The 25,145-nt window shown below is 42.6% G+C and overlaps 1 long non-coding RNA gene across 1 annotated transcript; it reads right to left on the bottom strand.

Moving 5' to 3' along the window:
• Nucleotides 1–8,453: 8,453 nt before the first annotated feature.
• On the bottom strand, nt 8,454–19,976 carry LOC134515203 (uncharacterized). The gene is made up of 3 exons (XR_010070915.1): nt 19,252–19,976; nt 14,321–14,976; nt 8,454–12,650 (listed from the first exon to the last, which is right to left on the bottom strand). It is a non-coding gene; the product is annotated as an uncharacterized LOC134515203 (long non-coding RNA).
• Between the last annotated feature and the right edge of the window lie 5,169 nt (nt 19,977–25,145).

Genomic DNA, 25,145 nt, shown 5'->3' with positions numbered 1-25,145 from the left:
TGTGGATGTGTTGGGAGTAACCAGTAGACCCAATATGACTGCATGCATGAAATTCCATTCGGATATGGAAAAGGCGGCTGGTCAGAGGTAAGTGGAGTTCTTCAAGATGGACAGCCATGTGGACTTGAACTCCTGTGCTGCTGCGCTTCCCCCTGTTACTGTGGATCTGGGAATTTTAGTTTGAGAAGAACTGTGGTCACAAGCTGCCCCGATGCAGTGGGAAAGATGGGACCTGAATGCCCTTGAACCAATAGTTCAAGAGCAAAAAAATCCCTGGTCTTCAGTAACTGCAGTAGATGGTTAGTCAAAGCAGGAATGTACATAGTTCTCCAAATACCGGCATTCCCATAAAACATTGCTACAAAGGCATTGTGCTAAAAACAATACACTGGGGTTACCAAGTTAGTTCACGTTTGTTTTTCTTCTCACTTTTGGTTTTAGATTTGCTTGTAAGTATATTCTCCTTTCCCCAATAAACACTGTCTGTTAAACAGATATAACCTGTTAGAGTTTAACACGTGAAGGGAATATTTCTTTTGATTTTAGTTATAAAACTTCACGTGGGTGAAATCTGGTCCAATAAAGTCTCATTAGTACCTGTTTTCATTAAATTGCCTGATTACAGAAGAAGAAAAGCAGCACGTGTTCATATAGGACAGGGCGGGAGATTGAAGGGAATCAAGGATCTGCCAAGTGTGACTCTGTTACCACTGCTATGGCTGGTTAAATAAACAAGGAAAAGGATCTGTGTTCATGGGAGCTGCATGTGGATAATAGGACTGGGCGTCAAGAATTCAGTTGTTTTTTTTTTTCAATTAAATAAGCCAAAATAAACAAGGAAGGAAATTCTAAAACAATGAAAATGATGTGGAAACTCATATGGTTAAAAATACTTAAGACTAAATAGAAACAATATTGCCTCAATACGTAAAAAGTTATACGGACCTTCTTTAATGCGTCTATCATCCTATTAGTATTTTTAAGGGCTAAGAAATTCTCACAGAACTTTAACCATCAAAGATATCTGCTGGGCCTAAAATATATAACAAACAAGCTTAGAAATTATTGTAAGATCTTGCATTATAACCCTGCTACAGATAGCAGAATTCTCTATTGTGATGAATAAATGTTTGAAAGACATCTTAATAACTACGTAGACTTTGAAATCTGAAAACAAGACTGGCTGTAGACTTCATGTGAACATGAGCTTTCTGCACCACAAATACCCACAGTGATTCATAGCACATGGTGTACGTCCTGCTTCAAGGCTTGGCCATCACTTTTCTCAAACACAGAGTGAAATGGAGCAAGACACATGAGCTGAAGGACAATGTGGGGGAGAGACATGATGAGAAGACAGTGACTGCAGTGTATGCTATGAAGAGATGTGAGGGAGGAAAGGCCCCCCGCCCCGTGAACTGATGGCACTGGTGTATTTGGGCAATATGTTTGAGCAGGATGAGCAAGGATGAGGCAAGGGGGTGTGGGGAATGTTTGAGACAATGGTGGATGAAGAGCTAAGGAAGCGTCAGGAAGCACTGAGAACAGATACTGAGAGCAGGACTACAAACTGACCTCAAGACTTGAGAATGCAAATGCATAACAGAGAGTCTGGCAAGGGCAGAGAGGTACAAAGAGATGACAACAGCAAGAAAAAATGGCAAAAAGGTGAGAGATGGCTGATAGATAACTAAAACCTTCATCAACAGGAGTGGGCGTGGAAAGAGTAGAGAAAGCTGGAACTAGGTCTAGAGGGAAACGGTACAAAAAGTGAACTTAAGGGCAAGGAAACAAAGATAACATTCTGTTTTGAAGAACAGAAATGTCTCTCGTGCTGGAGAGGAGAAGTATTAAAGGAAGTAGAGTTGCTGCAGATAAGATGGGCTTGACCAGACTGTGGTAGCTGGTTGCGCTATCTGAGCTGTAGGACAGGATCTAGCAAGAAGGCTCCTTTGTTTGCACGTTTCATGCAAAGAGTTTTCTGCTAACGCACCATGTGGTTGTTCTTGGAAGAAGAGATTTTAAGGGCACACCGAAACATTAAAAACACACCAAAACATCAAACACACATTACTCACCCCCTTTAAGCCTCAGCTATCCAGGAGTAAGATACTACTATGTGGAAACATAAGTAAGAGCAAGTAGCAACAGCAGAGAGATCCTTGTGTCAACGAAGGTACCAAAGCTGCATTCTGGAGTGTACATACTGGTGCCCTCAGCGGATGCTGATTTAAACCTTTTGTGCCCTAACTGATGTAGAACTAGTCTACGTGGAAGAGCAGCAACTTTACCAGATAGCTGGGAGGTCTAATGGAAACGGAGTACATAAGCTGTACAGTCCTTCTGCTTACACAATGCTGTTAATACTGCTCTTTAAAGCGTATTTGTCTCATTTACTTATGGACCAAAAAAGCTGTGAGCAAGCTCGAGAGACTAAGGAAACTGAAGGTTACCAACCTTATCTTAATTTTCGATAAATCACAACTAAATTGATACAATGTCTATCCCACCCATCTCGTGTCTGCCTGTTTTCTCCATTTGCCTTTTCATAGAATATCTCGAGTTGGAAGTGACCCATAAGGATCATTGGGTCCAACTCCCTGTTCCTTGCAGGACTACCTAATGCTAAACTGTGCCCAACGAGTTGTGATTAATGGAGCAAAATCTGGTTGGCGGCCGGTCATCAGTGGTGTCCCTCAGGGCTCAGTTTTGGGGCCAGTCTTGTTCAATATCTTTATTGATGATCTAGACAAGGGGATTGAATGCACCCTCAGTAAGTTTGCGGATGACACCAAACTAGGTGGGAGTGTTGATCTGCTTGAGGGTCGGAAGGCTTTACAGAGGGATCTAGACAGGTTGGATCAATGGGCCAAGGCCAATGGGATGAGGTTTAATAAGGCCAAGTGCCGGGTCCTGCATTTTGGTCACAACAACCCCGGGCAACGCTACAGGCTTGGGGCTGAGTGGCTGGAAAGCAGCCCGGCAGAAAAGGACCTGGGGGTGCTGGTGGACGGCCAGCTTAACATGAGCCAGCAGTGTGCCCAGGTGGTCAAGAAGGCCAATAGCATTCTGGCTTGTATCAGGAATAGCGTGGCCAGCAGGAGTAGGGAAGTCATCGTGCCTCTGTGCTCGGCACTGGTGAGGCCTCACCTCGAGTACTGTGTTCAGTTCTGGGCCCCTCACTACGGGAAAGACATTGAAGTGCTGGAGCATGTCCAGAGGAGAGCCACCAAGCTGGTGACGGGTCTGGAGAACAAGTCCTATGAGGAGAGGCTGAGGGAACTGGGCATGTTTAGCTTGGAGAAGAGGAGGCTGAGGGGAGACCTCATTGCCCTCCACAACTACCTGAAAGGAAACTGTAGAGAGGCAGGGGTTGGCCTCTTCTCCCAAGGGAATAACGACAGGACCAGAGGAAATGGTATGAAGCTGCGTCAGGGGAGGTTTAGATTAGATATTAGGAAGAATTACTTTACTGAAAGAGTGGTCAGGCACTGGAACAGCCTGCCCAGGGAGGTGGTTGAGTCACCATCCCTAGAGGTATTTAAGAAACGTGTAGACATGGCTCTTCAGGGCATGCTCTAGTGCCCAAGATTATTGGTTTGTGGTGGAGTGTTGTGTGTGGGGTTGTGGGTGTGGAGTTTAGTTGGTGGGTGCTTTTTTTTTTGTATGGCTTTTTTTTTTTTTTTTATGTGCTTGAACTCGGTGATCTCAAAGGTCCCTTCCAACCACTAAGATTCTGTGATTCTGTGATTCTGTAAACCATATGATTAAGAGCATCACCCAGATGCTCCTTGAACTCTATGAGCAAGCAATCTTTATTCAGAGGATTGCAGTTCTAAAAAAAGTTCCCAAGATTTTTACTTCACAGATTTTCCCTGATTCTCAGTATTCTACTTTCACTCAGAAATAGCCAAAGGGTCCTACAGGAGCACTCTCAAATTGATTCAGAGTTTTCTATCTGTGTAGAAGGCTGACATGCTGCAGCTGAACATCCCCAGGTAACCAACAGCTCTGAAACACACAGATCTATGGATTAGGTGTTTTATGGGCTCAGAGTGCACGCATGCACACAAATTTCAGGTTTCAAATAACTAGAGAAAAAAATCCTCTTGCAAAGGTGCAGGGAAGCATTTTGCACAGGTTTAACAAGAATGGGATAATTTTGGTCAGATATATTTAAAACAGCAAGGGAACATAGACTTCCACATGCCATAACCTTCAAAATACCCTGCCAAATGGTAAAACAATCAGAGTAGAAGCATTACAAAATGCTCTCTTCAGTCCTTCACAGACATACTTTTCTACTTACTTCTTGCAGAAAACTCCCTCTTCCCTCCAAGGCAAGTCTCTAGAGATGCCTCAGCAGTCCACTGGGGAGCTGTGCTTCTCCAGCTGGAATATCTTTCTCAAACTCTCATGTTCTTGCTTAGCAGTGTGTTTCCAAAGACAAAATATGCTTTACTTGCCATTAATGTGTCTCACACTTTCAGAGCATGACAACTACCGAAAAAGTGAGTGAGGTGATCTTTGACTTGAAAATTTCTGGGATTTTCATATGGAGAAGGTGCCCACTGGTCCTAGTGTGGTAGCCCAGCTCCATCCTGAATCTGAAAGCAGCCAGCACCTGATGTTGGAGAAGAGTGGGAGCCTCTTATATTTTACCTGATGGTGTTTCCTTAAAGGAGAGGCTGTTCACCCCTCCCATAAACTCTTATACCATAAATCAAATGCATTAAAACACTATGATATTATATTAATCTATTTGGTTCCATAAGCACCTGGTGCAATGAACGTCACCAATAGCTTCATTTTTCCCTTCCTCATCACTCTCTCCTTTAGCATGACTTTCAAATCACACCATGGGTTGTCACTTGCTTGATTTCTTACACCTGGGAGCCAGGCTCCTTCTCTTTTCCCTTTGTGCAATACACGCTTTTCACAGGCTAATGCCAATGCTTAGACCTATTGCTTTTCCTCCTTCTGGTACGCAACACATGCATTACGTATTTTGGCATAGCCTCACAATCAGAGCTACATAATCCTCAATTATGATAATCTTTGGTTAAAAACATGCAAGTATTTTAACTAGAGCTGATCGGAACAGCATCTGGGAATGATAGAGAGCTGTCGTTAATTTCCACGGCATTCTGTGTTTTATTTTGGACATGTTTTAGGTTCCTAGTTTCTCTGGAATAATGACATTTTCACCTTCCTATTCTCAGTAAAAACCACTTTCACTCCCTTACCGCTATCCCCGGAAAAACCCCGACAGTCAACAAAATGTCCCTTCCATGGCTTCAGCAGGGGTAAGCACAGGTAGTCTGCCACTGGGTTGCCCGCTCATCCATGTTACCCTTTGATGGGATTCTTCACAATCCTCCACATCAGGACTAACCTCAACTTTGTGTTACACTTCACCAAGTCACATTTCACTGTTTTTAGGACCCAAGTTAGCCTTTTAAGGACTTTCCCTTTTGAGAAGCTTGTTAACAGCAGCTCCCTTTTGTATACTGTTGTCTTCATACTTTTGAAGAAATCCTTGTGATTGGAAAAACACCATTCGGTTTTGCGAAACTTGCCATAGCTTCTCCCAGTCACCTTAGACTCCTGCCAGTCCTATCAAAATCATAATTTTTTCACCACTTTCCAGCTGATGCCATTCTCTTAGTTCTTATGGCAGCCTCTAATACCAGCTTTGAAGATAGACCTTCACGACCCAGCCTATTTCCTCAGTCTAGCATCCCTTCATAACAATAATTGCATTTGTTATTTTTAGTAACTGACCTATTTGACTCTGCAATGTTATGTCAGGTTAATTCTGCCTGGTACTGGCAATTTGTAAAAATATTCCAAGTTTTCAATCTTGCCTTGAACATCTCCAGTGCTGCCAGGATCTTATATTCCATGACTCTTGTGGGCAGAGAAGCAATGATTAGGATAAAATTTTTTTATGAAGCTTCCCACAACTGATTCATCCCCCATGAAAAATGCAGAACTACAATTCAAATGCTCTCAGCACAGTGGGATCCATGTTAGCTAGAAAAAAAAATAAAAAAATTGTGTAATCTTTTTTACATCCATTTAGCATCCAGGTTGTAGTCATTTCACATGAACTCAGTGATTTCTGGAGCATTTCTTCCATGTTCTGTCTTGAAGTCTTTTACCTTTGGATGAACTTCTAATATGGCCCCAAACATCTGGATGATCAGAAATAATTTCCAAACACATGGTGTTTCTTGATGTGTCATTTTTCTAAGCTAAGTACTAGCCAGTTTTACAATACACTTACACTTGGAACTTCCCTCATTACAGAAAAAAGTAAATTCTATTTTTCAATTCTTCTGGAGATTTTATGTTCTGAACTCAATTAACTGAACTCAGAAAAGGTCTGTTCACTTCATGATCAGCTTCCAAGTGGGAGGAACCGCTGGAGAATATCTAATAGGAAAAATGTTTCCGTGACAATGTGTCTCTCTAATGGACCTGGGCTTCAGATTCCTTGGTAAGGAGATACTCTGTCACTGCAGAGCACGCAACTCCCTAGCGGCAATTGCCAAAGCAGCCATTTCTTTTACTTCAAGCATATACCATCATCATGCAATGCATGCAACTTTAAGAAAAATTTGTTTCCTCTCGTTAAACATCTTCACTGACTTCAGAGTTTGAGCACGCTGCAGGGAGCGGGTGCTGCCAACAGCACAGCCCTTGGCTTTCCCAGAAACCTGCCGGCTACTTTGCTGCCTCCTTGGGATAGGATCCCCTTCAAAAATCTGTCCTTTAGTAGAAAACGTGGTCTAGAGAGTTAAAGAGCCACGTATACAAACCGAGGCGCTCCATTATTGAACGACGTTACTTGAAGCGTTACGTCCAGAACCATTCACAGAATTATTTAGCACACGTAATTTGCAGTCTCCAGAGAGCTCACGCCTCGTCAGGAAACACCAGCATCCTATGGCCCTTTGCCAGGCAGAGCTGGGAACAGCCCGTGTGCCGAATCCTAGGGTCCCTTTTCCCTGGTGCTCAACACATCCCGGTGCACGGCTGGAGCCGGCGGCTCGCCAGCTTGCTGCCGGCACTCCCAATGGCCAGGCTCGGCCACCTGCCCCACGCACAGCCTGTCTCTGTAGCCTTCAAAGTTGTGCAAATCGAAACAGCCGCTATTTCATCACGCTTCCTCTTTTCTTCTCGGAAGGAACGGAGAAGCCGAAAATGGTCTGTCAGCTCTGCCCCCTCCACTTTTCCCTCACAGAAAAGCCTCTCCTGGCAGTCCTGCTGCCTCAGAGCAGCTCCACCTGCCCAGCTCCACCAGCCCAAAGGCGGGAGGACTTTCTGATTTCTGTCTCTCTAAACACAATTGACTTCTCCCCTGTGTTAGCTTTGACACGCAGAAACATCCTTTTATCCTACTGATGACTGCTCTGGACAGCCCAGAAAGGCAAAGAGCAGCTGTGGGCAGGCCTCGCTTTCCCTCCCACCTCACTTCTTACCCGATGGTGGCTCTTGCCTGGAAGACAAGAGCCTTGGACCTGGGGGTCCTGGTAGACAGCAAATTATCCATGAGCCAGCAGTGTGCCCTTGTTGCCAAGAAGGCCAATGGCATCCTGGGCTGCATAGGGAAGACTGTGGCCAGTAGGTCGAGGGAGGTCATTCTCCCCCTCTACTCTGCACTGGTGAGGCCACAACTGGAGTACTGTGTCCAGTTTTGGGCTCCCCAGTTCAAGAGGGACAGGGAACTACTGGAGCGAGTCCAGCGTAGGGCAACCAAGATGATTATGGGACTGGAGCACCTCCCTTATGAGGAAAGGCTGAAAGAGCTGGGACTCTTTAGCCTGGAGAAGAGGAGGTTGAGGGGGGGACCTGATTAATGTTTACAAGTATCTAAAGGGTGGGTTTAAGGAGGACGGAGCCAGGCTCTTTTCAATGGTTCCCAGCGACAGGACAAGGGGCAATGGGCACAAGCTAAAACATAGGAAGTTCCGTTCAAATACACGGAAAAACTTCTTTACAGTGAGGGTGACAGAGCACTGGAACAGGCTGCCCAGGGAGGTTGTGGAGTCCCCTTCTCTGGAGACTTTCAAGACCCGCCTGGATGCAGCCCTGAGGGATGTGCTTTAGGCAATCCTGCTCTAGCAGGGGAGTTGGACTAGATGATCTCTAGAGGTCCCTTCCAACTCTGAAGATTCCGTGATTCCGTGACACTGCATCTTTCAAAGAAGGGTTGAGAACAATTAACGAATTGAGCAGACTGCAAAATGACTGCACCTGCCGTGGCAGGACAGGCACCAATACCAAAATTTTGCTTAATGTTCTCAGGAAGGCCCAAGCACCACAGCACTGTGTGCTTCAAAAGTTGTTCCATGCTATAATGTCTGTGTTTAAAATTATCCCGTACTTGAAAGGCACTATGTAAGTATTAAGTACATTTTTATTCAAACTCGTTAGAAAGTAAATAATTGTAAATAACTCGGAAAACAACAAATAAGATGTAAGTGACTGGGCAGGTATTTATAGCAAAAGCAGATGTAGAGTAACTGATGACTCACAGGTCCATTCCTCAGCAGTCCAGCCTGCAGGGCAATCGAGCACATGCCTCCAAAAAGGAGATGAAACAAGGGAGACACACCAGTCTTCAGTGATCTGGCCAAGAATCCATATTGAGAGGGAATTTCTGGGAGAATTTCCATTTAGCAAAACCACTCAGTATGTTCTAAAATTACTGTATGCCACATAATTTTAAAATTGTTGCACAACTATGGTTCTCAATTAAAATTGCAGAGAAGGCAGAAAGTTCCTTTTGCCATTCTCCCCATGATGAAAGATGAATAATTTCTCTCCATGTATTTTGTTTCAGTCTTTTTTTTTTTATAAGCAGCTTTGTAGTTTCCAGAATGGGATTACTACATACTAGGTAACAAAAACATCCTCAGTTGAATCGGTTTTAACTTTTACTAGATTAAATCAGAACCAGCAAAACAAGTACGTTTTTAAGGATTTAGTCTATTGCAAGAAAAACAGCTTTACGAACATGTAATAGAATTAAAGATACGCATTTGGTCATATATATATAAGTAGACGATGGCACTCTGGACAGAAACATACGAGGAAATTCTTTGCAGATAAATGGATTTTAAAAAGTATATTTCTTTCACATCTATACAAAATTACTTTGCTTTCTATACTGAGCAAAGTTCTTGGAGGCATAAACACGGATTTCTAAGAGACAAAATCCCACATATCGCTTAGGACGTGGGCTGTCATGCACGCAAGGATGTAATAACACAATTTACACAGCATTCTTATACAATACTTGAGCTTCTTATATGCATACTTAGAAGGCACTTTTGTATGTGAGATGTCACCTTTGCAACTGAAATGGCATCTCCCCTGAAAGGCTGCGTTATTTCCAGTGTTTGTATGGAAGATAAAACAACTTTCAAAAGGCAGCACCACTTGGCTTGCGGAGTCAAGGATCCACTGAGCTGCAGCTGTAGTGAAGGCAGTGGGTAATTACCCTGGCCTCTCTGTGTTTACACAGTCCCAGCACGGAAGGCTGAGATGTGACCCTTGAAGTCTACATGTTTACCTCTATACAATGTGGCTGTGGCAAGAATTGTTTTTAACAGCTCCATGGCTAAAGCCACACACTTTTGCTCTTCAGCTTTATCATTAAGCTACTTAAGCCAAGTATCTGGTTCTGTCCTTGGCAGAGAAGTTTGGCTTTTCATTGTGGTTACTTATCAATAGTGGGTCTGGGTTCAGCGCACGCGCATGTGACCTGTGAAACTCTTCTTTAATGTAGGTAGGAGGGGTGCATAGTGCAGCGATGACAGAGGACCCTGCTAGGCTTCTCCTGGAGTGGGGAATGCTCAGCACCTGTGAGAATCAGGTGCCAAGCCTGCCGTGAGATTAGGTCAGGCTTCTACTTTGTTTTAGGCACAACAGCGTCAAAAGAAGGGCTGGGGTTTTGCTCCTTGTTTCTCTTCATCATACTTTGTCCTACTAGAAAACACTGCCTGGAGAACGTTCAGAGCAGCATGCAGGCGGTGCCTTTTAAGACCTGGCACAGTGTTTAGACAAATGCTACCCAGACATCAGCAACACCAAACACACATACTACTAGCTGCATCCGTGGGTTGCACACACCCATACTCATACCAAACCACCTGCTGATCCCCCTGGGGGCCCGATGACCCGGGAGTGCTGTTGGAGCTGCTTCCTCTCATGGGCTCCTCCACGGTCCCATTGGTATCAGCAAACATCAGTGATGGGCTGTCATCTTCCAGAATACAGTTCATCTGGGTAACACTCTACTGTAACTTCAGGGATATAACAGGAGAGAATACCTTGGGGAGATGTGATAGCATTACAAGAAAGTTTCTTTGCTTCTCCATTGATTCTCCTCACCTCTCCCAGTCAATATACTATATATGTCTAAAGTTGCATGTACAATCTAATGAAATGTACCAAAAATCATTACACAAACGGAAATACGATTGCTTGCCCACAACTAACTTGCAAATTTCAAGTCAGACAATTAACCTGTCAGTAAAAGAAAATATACAATGAATATTTCCTGGGGATGGTCCATGCAATCCAAAAATGGTGATGTTTGATCAGCTGCCATTGGACTTACTAGTATGAGGCATGCTCAGAATAGTTAAGGAACATGCTGTCTTCATGAAAAACATGCTGTAACAAGCTCATGGAATTTATTTCTTTATTTTTCTCTGGGGAGTATGTTAAAGCTTAATATATTCATTTCACTAGCATTCCAAATCTTTCTTCCAGTCACAAAACTCATTTTCTAGAAGTGAACACCATCAATGGTAACAGCGCAGCGGAAAGATTTCTATGCTCAACTAAACGTTAAAGCGTTAGGGTTATTTTTAACTTCACTTTAAACTGCTGTTACGCACATTAACATTATAGAATGACTAGTCCTCCAAAACCACGCATGCTTATGAGCAAGCACTGGAAATACTTTATGAGCAATTAATGCAAGTGACCTGGCAGCCTTTAAAACAACAGCTAAGAGTTACAGGATACTTTGATAGGTATTAATACACTTGCAAAAGCTGTGGTAAGTTGGGAGCTGTTGCCTTCATAGCAAGAACAACAGATACCCTGGGGATATACAGTGAAGTAGATCTATTTCCCCTGCCTGTTCTGTGCCTCATGCTATCGGGACATGAATGACTGAGAATCGATTTGAGTGACCGTGAAGGTTCCTGATGGAGAGAAGGACATAAGGAGTAGCAAGAGGGATACAGTGCATCAGTTTCTAACAGAAATCAGTGCAATGAAATCATTGCAGTCTCATTTAAACTGTGCGGACGCTGAAAAGGAACATGGGTCACAGAAAGAATGAAAATGGAGACATGGTCAGGTAGTTACAGACAAAAAAAAATAAATCAAATTTTAAACATTTCTGAAAGCTAAGAATTGTATTTAGGATTATGAGGGAATAGGAGGTATATTTAAATATTGCTCTGAAAATTCAAGGGCCAGAATTTACTGATGTCATATAATGGTACAAGTCTGTTAATTTCAATACTGTTACCAAGGCATTCACGAAACAGAAACATCTGTTCACTTACACTGTCAATGAATTGTTCTTAAGATATTAACATGCTCGATACTGCACTGCCTCACTACTGCACTGTCTGAGCAGTAAAAGACAAATGCCATCTAGAAAACAAACATTTCATTTCTGACAAAGCACTTCAGCATGCAACGTATTCTTGCAGTTATTGAACCAACAGCACGGTGCCAGTCAGCACACGAACAGGCAGCACGGTGAAAGCATCGAGAACTTCCTTCCGCAAGAAAATTTTTCTCTCTCAAATGCACTGATGGTATTTTCAGATTAGGAGATGGTTTTAACAACTGCGTATTTTGCACTTCAATTGAAGACTGCTGTTAGGTTTCATTTCTAATTACAGATTCGGCAGTTGAAAATTGCACAGAGAACTTATCAGTTCACAAATAAAAATACCTGGATCTGAGAATTGATGATATAATCCGAAACCTCGACCACAAGTGTTTGATATTAAAAAGCCCTAGCAGTCCAATACATAGTACTTGCTGTGCATTATCTGCCTGGCTTGCTAATACACCAAAATAAACTAGCAGAGTGCTGCGTGAAACTTAATCTTGCCTTAGTTGTTGGAACTGTTTCATTCATTTTTGCAAGATTCTCTGCAAGTTCCACACGTATGAACAAGGATCTTCTCATCCTTCCATGTTTCCTTATGCCCCTCATCCCCCTGAATCAGCTTTGAACATCTTGACATTGAGAGACATTTTGACGTCTGAGATGGGCTACTTAGCTCTGTTTACTTACACTTGGTGGAGGCAACCTGTTGCTCTCTTCCAAAAACCCTTCCAAAGTTACCGTCACACTGCCAGGTTAGGCAGACCGTTGCCTGCCTGCGTAAGGGTGGGATGGAGTACTCTTCTGAGGTATATCATAAGAGATCAAACTGTTCCTGTGGGAGGAGGACTCACACCTGCTGCTAGGGCTTCGGATGGCAGAAGGGTGAAGAGTGAAGGGTGAAGGCAGAAGAGTGAAAGGGATGGTGCCTCTCCGCTTGGCACCATATCTTCGCTGCTGAGGCTCTCAGTTCTACCATGGATATGATCTAAGGAACCTGAGGAGAAGCATAAATACCATTAAAGACACCGCTCTTCCCTCATTTCAGTAGATTTCTCACTGAGGTAGGAACTTCATCACACAGGGCCATTTCCACACAGGCTGGCTGGCATTTTTGACCTTACTTTCTTCTCCCACAGAACTCAAGGCAGTCAGAGCTTTGAAAAATCAGGACTAGGAAATGTCTTACAGTCTTTAATCCCCTGTGTTAAACAAGCACAACTACTTGTCCAAAGAATTGGAATAACACAGATAGTAAGGGGGCCTCTTTACCATCTCTGTGCCACTATAAGATCTCCCCGCCTTGGCTGTGTGTGACCTGAGAGCCAGAACCTGCCAGTGGGAAAGCAGAAAGTGGATTTTTTCCAGTGTCCTGGCATCCTTCAAGGGTGCTCAATTTCAGCAAAAGCAAGTCTCCAGAGCACACTGGTTCCATACACAAGCTGCCTACAGAGTTAGAACAGCAGAGACCTGGTGTTGTAAAAGGAGCCTAGGAGTGGCGTGATACTTCCCACAATACGATGCCAGTCAGACTGAAGCAAAACTAGGCTGCCTGCCTTAAAAGCCACCCCTTGCCAGAATCAGCCTTAGAAATACGCTTCTTGCCAGCAGTTTTGATTCCCAAGAGAGCCATGTCCAGATTGCATAACACAACAATTTCAAAACAACAGTCTTCAAATTTAATTGGAAGGAAAGTGGCATTTTGCAGAATCCCACAGTTTCATGGGATTTCAATTACCATTTTTCAGAACTCAGCTGTAAAAGCTTTACATTTCAAACTGAGAGGTGAACTACTGCTGGAAGTGTTTCTACTGCTCTCTAAACTGCTGGGCCTGGACACTGAAAAACAGAAAACAAGCATTGAACAAACAGATCTTACGTTCCTCTGATTCTCTAAGAGACTTGGCTACAGTCTGCCTTCTGAAAATAGGACCTGTGCAACTAAGTCACTTTGAAAACATTAACAACTTAATATACACAGGATGCCAAAGGCTGGACAGAGTAGAAACCATTTTCCTTTTCCAAGTCAAGTTGCTCAGGATCCACGTTGGTTTTCCCACTTACTTTTTGCACAAAGAAATATGTTCTGGGTTTTGCTTTTGCAGCAACTGTAAACAAAGTAATGTAAATACCGAAGAAGTTCAACAAGTTGCTGTCTCTTTCTCAGTTTGTTTCTTTGGAAGGAGCTGGTAACCAGCCTGAAAATTAAGTCTTCCACAAATTTCTAAGCAGGTAGTGCTGCTGCTGCACCAGTGTTCCCACCATGCACCCACTCACTCCCCACACAGTCATCATCCCCCCCTCCCATATCCCCCCGAATTTTTTTTTATTGCTGTTTCACTCCCTTAGGGAAGGAATTGAACATTGTCCAGAAAAATCAGCAACAGATCTGCAGGACGTGCATTCAACGGGCTGTTGCTGGGGCAAGGCAACTCGTTTCAGTGTCAGCATTGTTTTTGATAATTTATTTTGGGGAAAATGTCCATCAAAAGCTTCTCAATAGAAAAACAGAAGTACTTAGACTCACATTCGCAAAATGGTGTTGTGTCACTACATCTCATTATATCATGTTAATTTAACTAAAAGGCTCCAGGACAGTTCCCATGGATGCAATGAAAAAAGTCTTAACGTAGAGGTTTAGGGCATTCGTATACGCTACAAGCTTACCATGCTGTCTGGTGCTTGCAAACTCCACCTCAAGGTACTGTTGACATAGATTATTTTCTGAATTATAGCCTGAAAATAACACAAAACTTAACAGGCAATTAAACACAGGAAGGCTAATCCTTCAGGTCAGTCTCCAATGCGTTCTAGCACTATGCAAGACTGAGGTGATCAAGAGGGTTTTATAGAGACAACACTCTCTATAGAGTAGAAGCAGCCATCTTCTAACCACTGCTGTGAACCATTGTGCAAGGAACCATAATAGAACTGACATCCAAATGTGGTCTGTCAAGTTGATAACATTACAAGAGTAAGGAAACCCTGTATCTGTTCAATTAAACCAGAAAAAAGTAGGAATGAAAATACTAGTGCTCTGTTTTTGTTCTTGAACGCCACCAGAAGCCGTGCTTCACCCAAGCAGGAGCTACGAAGTAGCCTGACTGGTACTAACAGCTGGCACACCAAATGCACCGCACGCCTTTTGGTCTGCCCTGAGCCTGGAGATGGGGGTGGAAGTGTGCAGACGAACAGCGGAGGTTGAGGAAGTCCTGGGACCCAGCTCCACACAGCAGCGTTTTATCGCAGTCTGCTGAGATTTCAACATTATCGTTGCTGCCTCCGTGACGGGAATTCCTTTTTTTGGTTTTGGTCCATTAGCACTGAGGGGGAGAGAGGTAAATAAATGCGAGTCAATGAAAAATAGCATTGGGAGATTTGTGTTTGCCCATACACGCATGACAAGCAGGCACAAAGAAACTACACATCAGAGGCGCTAGTTTTGCAAGCTTTTCCATAAACAGCTCAGTATTGGATAGGAAACTTCTGCCACCAGTTTTTCAATCATGTGTGCTCTCTGTAAAGTGTGGGAGTGACAAGGGCTGCTTAGTGCCAGTGGGAGGGCTGATATTATACATGCAACAATTACCGTGAAAGGAGGAAGAATAGGAGCAAAGACATGAATGCAGAAAAGATAAGTGAGGTGTGAAATTCTCATAACATTATTCCTTGCAGGTACATTTTATAAGCACTTACTTCAGTAATAAAATAGAATAAGGAAAGACTGACAGAAGTCACGCTCTTATTTGAAGAGAAATAATGCTGATTTGGAAATTATCTAGCATCATCTGCACATAAGCTAATTGCTTTCAGTTTTAGATCTTTGCTGTGTTGAGCTCAGTCTCTATGAGGTTAAAACTCTACTGCTCTTACGATGCTCTGGTGCAACGGTTTTTAAGTGGAATTCCTAGGATCTTAGCATGAGAACAACAAAAACTACCTGCTAGAATACTACTTAGATTCAGAAGGCTGAAGACATCTTTCCTAGCCATGAGGTAGGCTAATTCATTTCTTGTAAGGTAAATGTAATTCCTTAAAGCACACATAAAATAGAACCAAATTTAAAGAATTTGCTGTAGGAAACAACCTTAATGAGATGAAGATCCTCTATATTTCTACGGAGTACTTGCTTAACTAATAGTAAGTAAATGGTGAAAACACAGCAGAGTGCAGTGGTCAAAACGAACAACTTGCAGAGACAACGGGCAGAGAGTTCAAAGCACGGAGCAGCGGCAAAGCTGTATTAGAGAAATGGACCGAGTTACTGTCATCTTAGATGACTCCTGGAAGCCGACTTCAGAGACAGCGTTTTGTCCCACAGTCTGTGGAGGCTCCATAGCACATGGTTGGCACTTTCTCTTCAGAATTGAAGTTTATGGCACACCCGTAGGGGTAATTAGTAGCTAAAGCTTGCCATGCAAATCTGTGTTTGACCTCGTAGATGCACTTAACGCCCTCCATAGACGCCAGAATTATGAATTGCCCCGGAGACAAACATTCTCTACAAATCCCAAAATGGGCGGTGACAGGCCGCTGTGCCAGTGTCCTTGGTTGTGCTGCAGAAGGACCACTTCTCAGAGTAAGAACGGAGATGAGATCTTTTGGCCTCTCTGCTGAGCTCCCCGTAGCGTATTGCCCGTGCTGCGCGCATTTCTCTAACACTGAGTGGGGACTAGACCCACACATTCATTTCAGAAGCCACCAGGTCGTGACTCGCAGGCAATAAGAATTCTGGGTGATAGGTGAAGGTTACTCCTAATCTTAAGAGAACAAATCTACTTTCTTCTTCCAAAAAAACTTGTCAAAACTGAAGCAGCAGAAACAGAAACTTTAGCTCAATTCAAGATGAATTTTCATAGCTGGAAGTGTGAAACCTTGCTAAACAGCAGGTTTGAATGCAAATGTCAAGACACTTGGCACAGAATAATTTTCCCAGGAGCTTCCACTCTATATTCAAAGCTAGACTATTTAAAAGCAAAGATGTTAAAAACCCTGCCAGTTTTAGCATTTAGTGGCACAGAATATTGGAAAAATCTCTAGGATTTGAGACTGCTTATATATTACATTTTTATTTTAGTAGGACTACAACATTGTAGAAAGCATAGCAACAGCAAATCACTGGACACGATGCAAGTACGTGATTGCAAAAAAATACCGAAGTGCATAGCAACTTCACTTACTTCTAACATGCACCACAGCCAATATACATACACAAACTCAATGCCATGAGGTCCCCTAAAAATGTGCCACATCATTGAAGAAATAATCCACAGTGTGCAATAGTGATTCCTCTTCTACAGGAAAACTTAAATCCATGTTCACTAAACTGTGGTTGTATTTAGAGTATTTTAATGACATGCTAAGTATTTCTGTCAAGGTGTGTGTTTTTTTAAGCGCATGGGCTTTTTTTTTTATTTGGTTTAAAATATTTGTCAGAAATAAAGGAAGATAAATGCTAAAGAGAAGGTGCTAGAAATCTCCCACTTCCAGGAAAGAAAGAAGTTCATTAGGAGAGGATGGGATGTCAGAACAAGATCAGAATAAAAGCCAATTAGAGAGAGTGATGATTTGATGGAGACTCTGGAGACTTTCTTTTATCCTTGATTTCGTTTCTCAAAAAAGCAATCTTTTTGCACTGCGCACCTAAATTGTTATCACCCAAGTATCCCAAAAAGAAGAAAAAAAGTAAAAGAACCCTTGTAAATAAAACTTAACGCATCTTAAAACAGATTAAAGACTACATAACCAATAAAACCAAAAAAGGCTCAGCAGACTAACACGTATATTTAGAGGACTGATTAATGCAGTTAATCACTGTTAACCTGACTCAGATTAATGCATAGATTAACACATATACATAAAATATAAGCCAGTCCATTAAGAAATTAGTTAGATCACCTAAAAGGTTTTTACTTAATAAAGTAAAACCAAATAGGTGTACATGTTACTTGGTGATACTATACTCAAATTTCCTACGTGTCTTCTAGGCTTTAATACTGATGCTCATCATCTCAGCATAAGTGTTTCATACACCACCAAAAAGAATGAAGCCCTAGAGCCCTTCTGTTACCTCTGGCACTCCACAAGGGCTTTGTTCTGCGGAAACCCAAGCCCAAATTCCCAAGCTGAACTTTGGATGCATGTTAAACACTTAACATCTCCCGGAATCACATGGATGATCTGAGACATACATTTTTATTTTAAGTGAATCACCGACCTCAAAGAATTAGAATGGAGAAAGGAAAATATAAAACCCATTGAAAACAAAACCTTCAGTCCTACAGACACTCACAGTGGTTTATAACAAGAGGTCTACCCTCCTCAGCTGCTCTTCTGTTTCCCACACTCCCTAGTGGGAAGACAGGAGTTATTATTTAAGGCTGAATTTCAAAACTGTTTCTTGAAAAGTATTCCTGGAGGAAAACGATCTTTATATAGAAGCTGACAGAAGTGACCTCATGTCCTGGTTCCGGTGGGGATAGGGTTAATTTTCCCTGGTATTCCATGCCATGTGAGCCACGCCCACCCTGAGCTGCCGGGGGAGGGGACAGGAAGTTGCTGCTTAAAAGCGGGCTGGGGCGTCCCGGGGCCGGCCGGTCGGCGAGCGGCGGGGAGCGGCGGTTCCGTAATCGCGTTTGTATATTCCCCTACCCGTGTTGTTGTTGTTGTTTGCCTGTTCCCTTTGCTGTCCTGTTAAACTGCCTTTGTCCCAACCCAAGAGTCTTGCCTTTTCTTACGATCCTTCCTCTATTAGGAAGGCACGTGCGAGCGGCACGTGGTTCTTTGTTGCCATCTGAGGCTAAACCACGACACCTCAATAGAATAAGCAAAGCTTGGGATACATATTACCTTTAATAAAGATCACAGAGTATTTATTTTGAGGAGCTTGCTTTAAAATTTCCCATCATCAGGAACACCTTATTTACTGGATGAACTAACTAAACAGAAAAAGAAATCATTCCATCTTCCTTACGTTTGCCTTAAAGCATTCGAAAAATCACTTAATCAATTTACAGTCAGAAATCATTAGTTTGATTCAAAGTCAAGACACGGTATCATCCTCCAAAATAATGAGATTACAATAAATTAGCATTTTCTACGTTATTTCTTTTGCACGTGCGCCATCTCCTGGCTCTGGCTGTAAGACCAGCTATTACCTATTTGAAGAATAGTTGCTAACGAACCATAACATTATTTGGTCCAACTTTAAACTGCTTTGTTGCAAAACCTCAGTAAATGAAGTATTTCCACCAACTTATTCAGGAACATGCAATACATTCAGGCAAACCAAGAAACTATATACAAAAGCTGAAGGGAGAAGAAGTAGGTAAAAGGAACAAACCACACCACAAACAACACACGCACACACCCAGCCCCCTCACCTTTTAGTTTACTCAGCTTTTTAGTTTAGGGTTTTTTTGCTTACTAAAACTTTTAGTTTACTAAAGAAAGGGATATAAAACATAATGTGCTGGACTATTAACATGCCATATATTTTAAATATTTTAAAAATCTTTTTTAAATAATTTAAAAAATATTTTTAAAATCTTTTTAAGAAATACCGTTCAGCTCATGAATTTAGGCTGGGCGTTCCTTACCTTTGTTGGAAGAACCCCCAGGGTTGTCTCACTCTTCCATAGAGGTTGACCCTTGAGAGGTATTATCCTGAGTTTCTCGATGTTTCAGTTTTTGGGAGGCAGATGGAGAGTTTACTGTCTCCGGGGATTCAGAATGCCGTGGAGGGCTTGCTGCTGCTGCTGCTTTCAGCCGCTCCCTTGTAGTCTCCTTCTTTGGCTTGATCAGTTTGACTGAGGCTTTGGCTCCAATCCAGTGTTTTTTCCTGATAAAGCAGGTTCTGTGAACGGGATTCATAAAACACTATAAGAAATACTCCCTGAAGAATTTACAGCTGTGCTAAACCCACCACACCATCCTACTGTCTTGTTTACTGCCACGAATTGGTTGGAAAGAGGCAGCATGAATTTCACAGATCTTGAGATCCACTTCTCTCCCAAAGTCAAAATTATTTTACAGAAATATTTCTTCAGCATGAGAAATGTGAGAAAGACAACTGTTCCCTCTGCTGGAAATCTAAACTACACATACAGACCCACATACGACATTTTAATAGCGTGAAAAGCTCTACCACAGGAACAGACTGAGAAGGAAAGATGAGAAAAGTGATTTAAGGATGAATCCTTTTCTTTGCTGAACTATGTGTGGTGGAATTAGCTTGGCTGGTTTTTGTTGTTCTTAATATAATTTTTTTAAGTTCTTTCTCTCCGATGGACTGCTTGTCCCCTTTGAAAGAGCAGCTCTGGAAGCTCCTACTGCTTTTCCAATTCATACTGTTTCAGATTCCAGTGTTAAAACAGAGGGCCCCACATGAAGTACTGTGCTCTACATTAACACAGTCTGCTGTAACACAGCCTGCTGCTTCAGAGTATGGCTTGTGGAGTAAGAGTGGAGAGACAACTGGAGATGACATGTCTCTTATTTCAGCTGAAATTCCTGTTATATCCAGTTACAGAGAGCCCTTTCTCACCCTCACAAACCCATATGACAATAGCAGAACCGAACGCATATAGGGCTTTCAGTTTCAGAGCAGGATCATAAAGCTTGTGCTGATCCATTATCTGCTCTTCAGGTGCTTCCTTGTGTCTCCTTAAGGCATTCAATTTATCGCTGTGAAGGGGAAAGGTGCATTCTGAACCATCTGACCATGCCAAAAGTCACCAGCATATTTTTCTGTGACTGTGATACAAGGATATTGCCCCGAAATATCCCTGAGCGGATACGCCTGTGCCAGTCACGGAGAAATATCCTCCTAAGTAATTTTGAAACAACAACCAGGTGGAAAGTGCAGCATTGCTTGAAAAAGCTAGAGAGAACAAGCATCATCTATCTGCGACACATCCCAGCGGAGATGAATGCAGAGCACAGTTACTCCACGGTCATGAAAACTTCAAAACAAAACCAAAAAGCGGCAGACAGCACCAAATACACTGACTCCTGCCAACTTGTTTTTTCTTTCAGGCTACCGATTCTCTTCATCCCGGGGTCAAATTACAGCCTGTCCCAAATTCCAGGCCATTGAAGTGCCACACAGAAAAGGACCCGTCTCCCAGACAAAAGCTGCTTTTTGCTATTCATTCCCAGTAACAGCAGTGGAGTTTTTTAACCTTATTCATTTGTTTTCGTCCTCCATTCAGCTCCAGGACATTTCAAATTCAATGTCCGTACAACAAATGGAAGAACCCGAAAGCAGAGGGAGGTTTTGCATCCAGCTCCAAGGAGGATTTAAGACAGACTGCGTGCCAATCCAGAGTCTGAGAAGACAAACTCCACAGTCAGTCCCTTGGCAGGGTTACTACGGCCGCCTCTGCAGAAACTCTGTTGTGAATTCTTTTGCCATTTCTGTACGATAGGGCTACACTGTTCATTTTTATCCAAGCCCTCTATTTTTTGAAGAGGCCTACTTAGAGGGAAGCAGTATACGGGGCCATTTTTACCAGCTTGGCCCAGCTCCACACGCTGCCTTTGAGCATGAGAATCCCTGAGGCAGACCACAGCTGCTCCCGAAGATATTAGGTGGAAGATAAGAAAGAAGAGGCTGTCTGCAAAAACGCAAGTGATTCTGCATCTCTGGAGCCCTAATGAAATCCTCAGGCAAAATTTTCTTGTAGTCCGGATTGAGCACGGAGTCTACCATTTAAGCAGGATTTGTGCAACCTGACAAGCTCTACCACTGGGGTCAAGGATACCCATCCTGTAGGCTATTCAACACCCATGGTCACTCAGCTTCTTTAGGCATCAGGCACTTGGAAAGAGGGGGTTTAAAACCATATTTTTATACATGCAAATAAAATCCATTTTGGCTCTGATGCAGTCCATTCCTGGGATTGAACAATCCCATTCCTCTTTACTCCTTTTTGGCTTTCACTCTTCCTGCTGCTTTGTTAGGAGAAATACTGTGGGTAGATAACTCTGACTGAGAGAATTTTAAAAATGCTCAGCTATGATAAAAACCACGTGGCAAAAGGAATCCAGAAAAATAATTAACAGACAGCCGTGGTAATAACATAGTGTATGTCCCTGCAGTATGTAACCCTCCACAGCAGGGATCCTGTTTTTCCAGTGAGATGAGCTTTTCCAGCGTCTCTGCAGGATTAGACTTCTCCAGTGAGACACAAAGAAATACTCTAGGATCTGCTAATCAGTTGTAGCTATTAAGTTATTACCTGCCCTTACTGAGACCAGCAGCCAAACACCACAAAGTAAAAAACTGCTACTAATAGTAAATGATCCTAATATACTAACTCTCCTTTTCTTGCTAACTCAAACCCACGTGTCTGTGGTTTGCTGGGCTATGACAGGCCATTTCACTGCAGTTTCACACAACCATTATTAAATCCCCACTGCAGTGCTAGCACTGTGCAGACAGCGCTGAGAGAGGATTAATGAAGTTTGCTCAGGTGCAGAAAATATTCTGTGGTTAGAATGCACCAGAGTGAACCCCCCAAACCTGGGGGACCTTGGCTGTCAGGAGTCCACAAGCTAACTAAAGTTGCGGTGGATTTTTTCTAGATGAGCTGCCGCCACAAGATCGTGCAGGAGTGCAATCCTGCCTTAAGCAACAAAACTATGATTACACCGCTGCCACCAACTGAGAAAAAATCAATTACCTTGCAGCTGGGAAAAGAAAAACCCATCTCTTAGATCCTGCACAAGAAAACTTCTCGGCTGCACTGAGCTGCTCAGGGAAAATTTAGCAGGTGGTGCATTCTAGCTGAAAATGGAAGCGAGATATTTCATTTTAGCAGTTAAATGCCTCGGAGTGGCAAAAGAGATCTTTTCTTGCAGCTGTTTTTCTAACTGTCTCCCCTCTGCTCCCTCAGCCAGCTGAACTGCACATAGCACATGACGGAAAGAAAACAAAACACACGCACGCACAAAGGGACTTGTCTCTTTTTCCTGACAGCCAAACAGAGACACAGGCTGCCTTTGGACAAATCACCTTGATAAGTATCTTTTGAGACCAATCTACTGAGGAGGACACTGCACTCTTAAAACTGCCAAAATCAACCTGCTTAAGAGTATAGAGAAGGCCACCATCTGCTCCTCTGCAACACCTCTCAGTGGCAGTCGCATCTCGGTAACAGACAGTCCAAATTGTTAATGTTTTCAACGGTGATCTGGGCACTTATCACTAGAGATAACCTATTTTTAGAAAACTACTTTTTCCTTAGGCTAGAACTGTTTAATAATTGGTACTCATCAAGGAAAGAAAGAACCCAGGACACTGCCTCCACACGCCACGGTGTGATAATCTCAAGCAAAGCCGGGATCAATGGGAACCATTAATCAGCCTGCGAGAGATTTGGTAAGCAGGAGCAGTGGCTGTGTAATCACTTACAGCTCATTTAGTTGACAGCTAAGCAGCCGTTCTGTCACACAGCCCAGTGTATATTTTAATCAAAATAGATTTATTTCTGTATTTTATCAAAATCTACAGCACATTGTATTGCCAGTCTTTGGGGAAAAAAAAGTTTAGTGCCAGCTCGTGGTCCACCCTCAAAGATCACCATTGAATTGCTCTAAACACAAGTCATGGTCTTGCCAGAAATTGAACCTAAATACAGGTATTTTGAGGAAAATCACTGAATTGGATAAGAAAAGTTTTGAGGGGTAGGCAGAGTGGCATTTATGTAGTAATACATTATATAGATATTGTTTGATACATGCACAATTGTCAGAAAATGACAATGACTAGAGACTAAACAATAAACAGATAACTCTTATTTGCCAATTCAATTGAAAGGCCTGAAGCAAAAGCCTTAGATTGTGAGAACTAGAAGAAAATAAATAATACAACACTATCTCATAGGTAGCTCAATATGGCCTCCTTCAGAGAACCTCCTTTGTCATGAGATTGATGGCCCACACAATCTTCAATGCTTTATGACGAGGGGCAATGGTTTTAAACTAGAGCAGGGCAGGTTTAGATTAGACATTAGGAAGAAGTTTTTTACAATGAGGGTAGGGAGACACTGGAACAGGTTGCCCAGAAGGTGGTGGAGGCCCCATCCCTGGAGGCATTCAAGGTCAGGCTTGATGAGGCTCTGAGCAACCTGATCTAGTTGAAGATGTCCCTGCTTACTGCAGGAGGGTTGGACTAGATGACCTTTAAAGGTCCCTTCCAACCCAACACGTTCTGTGATTCTATGATTTACATTTCTCAAGATACATACTACTCACACCTGGGTGATTACCTAGGTGACTTTCAGACCTTAATGTATGACTAGAAAAGATACCCCACGCAATAGAACTGGAGAATCTTTTTTAAGGCTACATGTTATTATAGCACAGATTCTTAAATGTTGTAAAGACATTTAAGCCACTTCTGACAAAGCAGCCCCAAGCTCGTGTTTGCTAAATATCAACCATCTCTGGTCTGCCACCTTTAGAGGTCTAAACTCTACAACCTGGCAAATATTTTCATCTAATCTCCTCATGATAGCAAGAATAATAAGACACGCTTTCAGGGGAACAACTTACTCAGTAGTTTCGTTTGTAAGTGGAGACCAACATTTAAGGCTAAGATTGTAACCTGGGCACATTCGGGCTACACTACACCCCTGAGCAGTGAGTGTACCTCTCACCCAGACCTTTGTGCTCCGGATACAGGTTTTTGTGTTATGTTTTCAGGCAGCTGTGCTAGTTTATTAGCATTTGATGTGCTGCAGACTGTGGTTCATGCAGTGAAGCAAGGTGTTCATGGTCCCCAAGCAGTGACTCATACTCGGCTTTTAGCTGCTCCTTCTGTTTCCGTAGATTTTTCATTCTCATTCTCCTTGGCTGTCTGCTGATTTCGGAGTAAAGCATTCTGGGCCATCAGTGCAGCACTCTGGGAGATGAGGGTTGAATTTTCTACCTAAAGTTTGTCAAATAAAAAGCGAGCATTACTTATTTACACCTACTGGTACATAGAACAAGCATGTAGTAGCAGCTTATATCTGTATAGAGTTAATCAAGAATGCATCCATTGCTTTGTAGATTTAAGACATTTATGGACAATTTGGCATCATTTTGGTATTGCTGGTAGCATGCACCACATAAAGCCATGCTATCAGCGTTCCGAAAAGTATCAGGATAACCTCCAAACTGAAACGACACTGTTTTACTAGTAGAACCTCTTGAGCCTGAAGACCAAGAGAAGCTGGAATACTCGCAACTCAGCTCTATCTCTGACAAACATGTACAAAGCCAAAGTTACCCCATGTTTGTGTACAAGTAGTGAAAGCCTAAGTTCACCCAAACTCAACAATATTACCTGTATCACTGTGTCTGGGGACAGCCCTCCTAACAAGTCTGATTTCAGTAGATAGATAGGTAGCGCATTGATTGTATATGTTGCTTATATACTTCAATTGCAGGTGAGAAATAAGTAAAGAGAACCAAAAAAAACTGTCTGTGAACATGCAAGAGGAAA

Source organism: Chroicocephalus ridibundus, chromosome 4, assembly GCF_963924245.1.
Source record: "Chroicocephalus ridibundus chromosome 4, bChrRid1.1, whole genome shotgun sequence".
NCBI classification, from domain to species: domain Eukaryota; kingdom Metazoa; phylum Chordata; class Aves; order Charadriiformes; family Laridae; genus Chroicocephalus; species Chroicocephalus ridibundus.
Note: the sequence above shows the minus strand (reverse complement) of the source record. Positions and strands in the feature narration are given on the sequence as shown.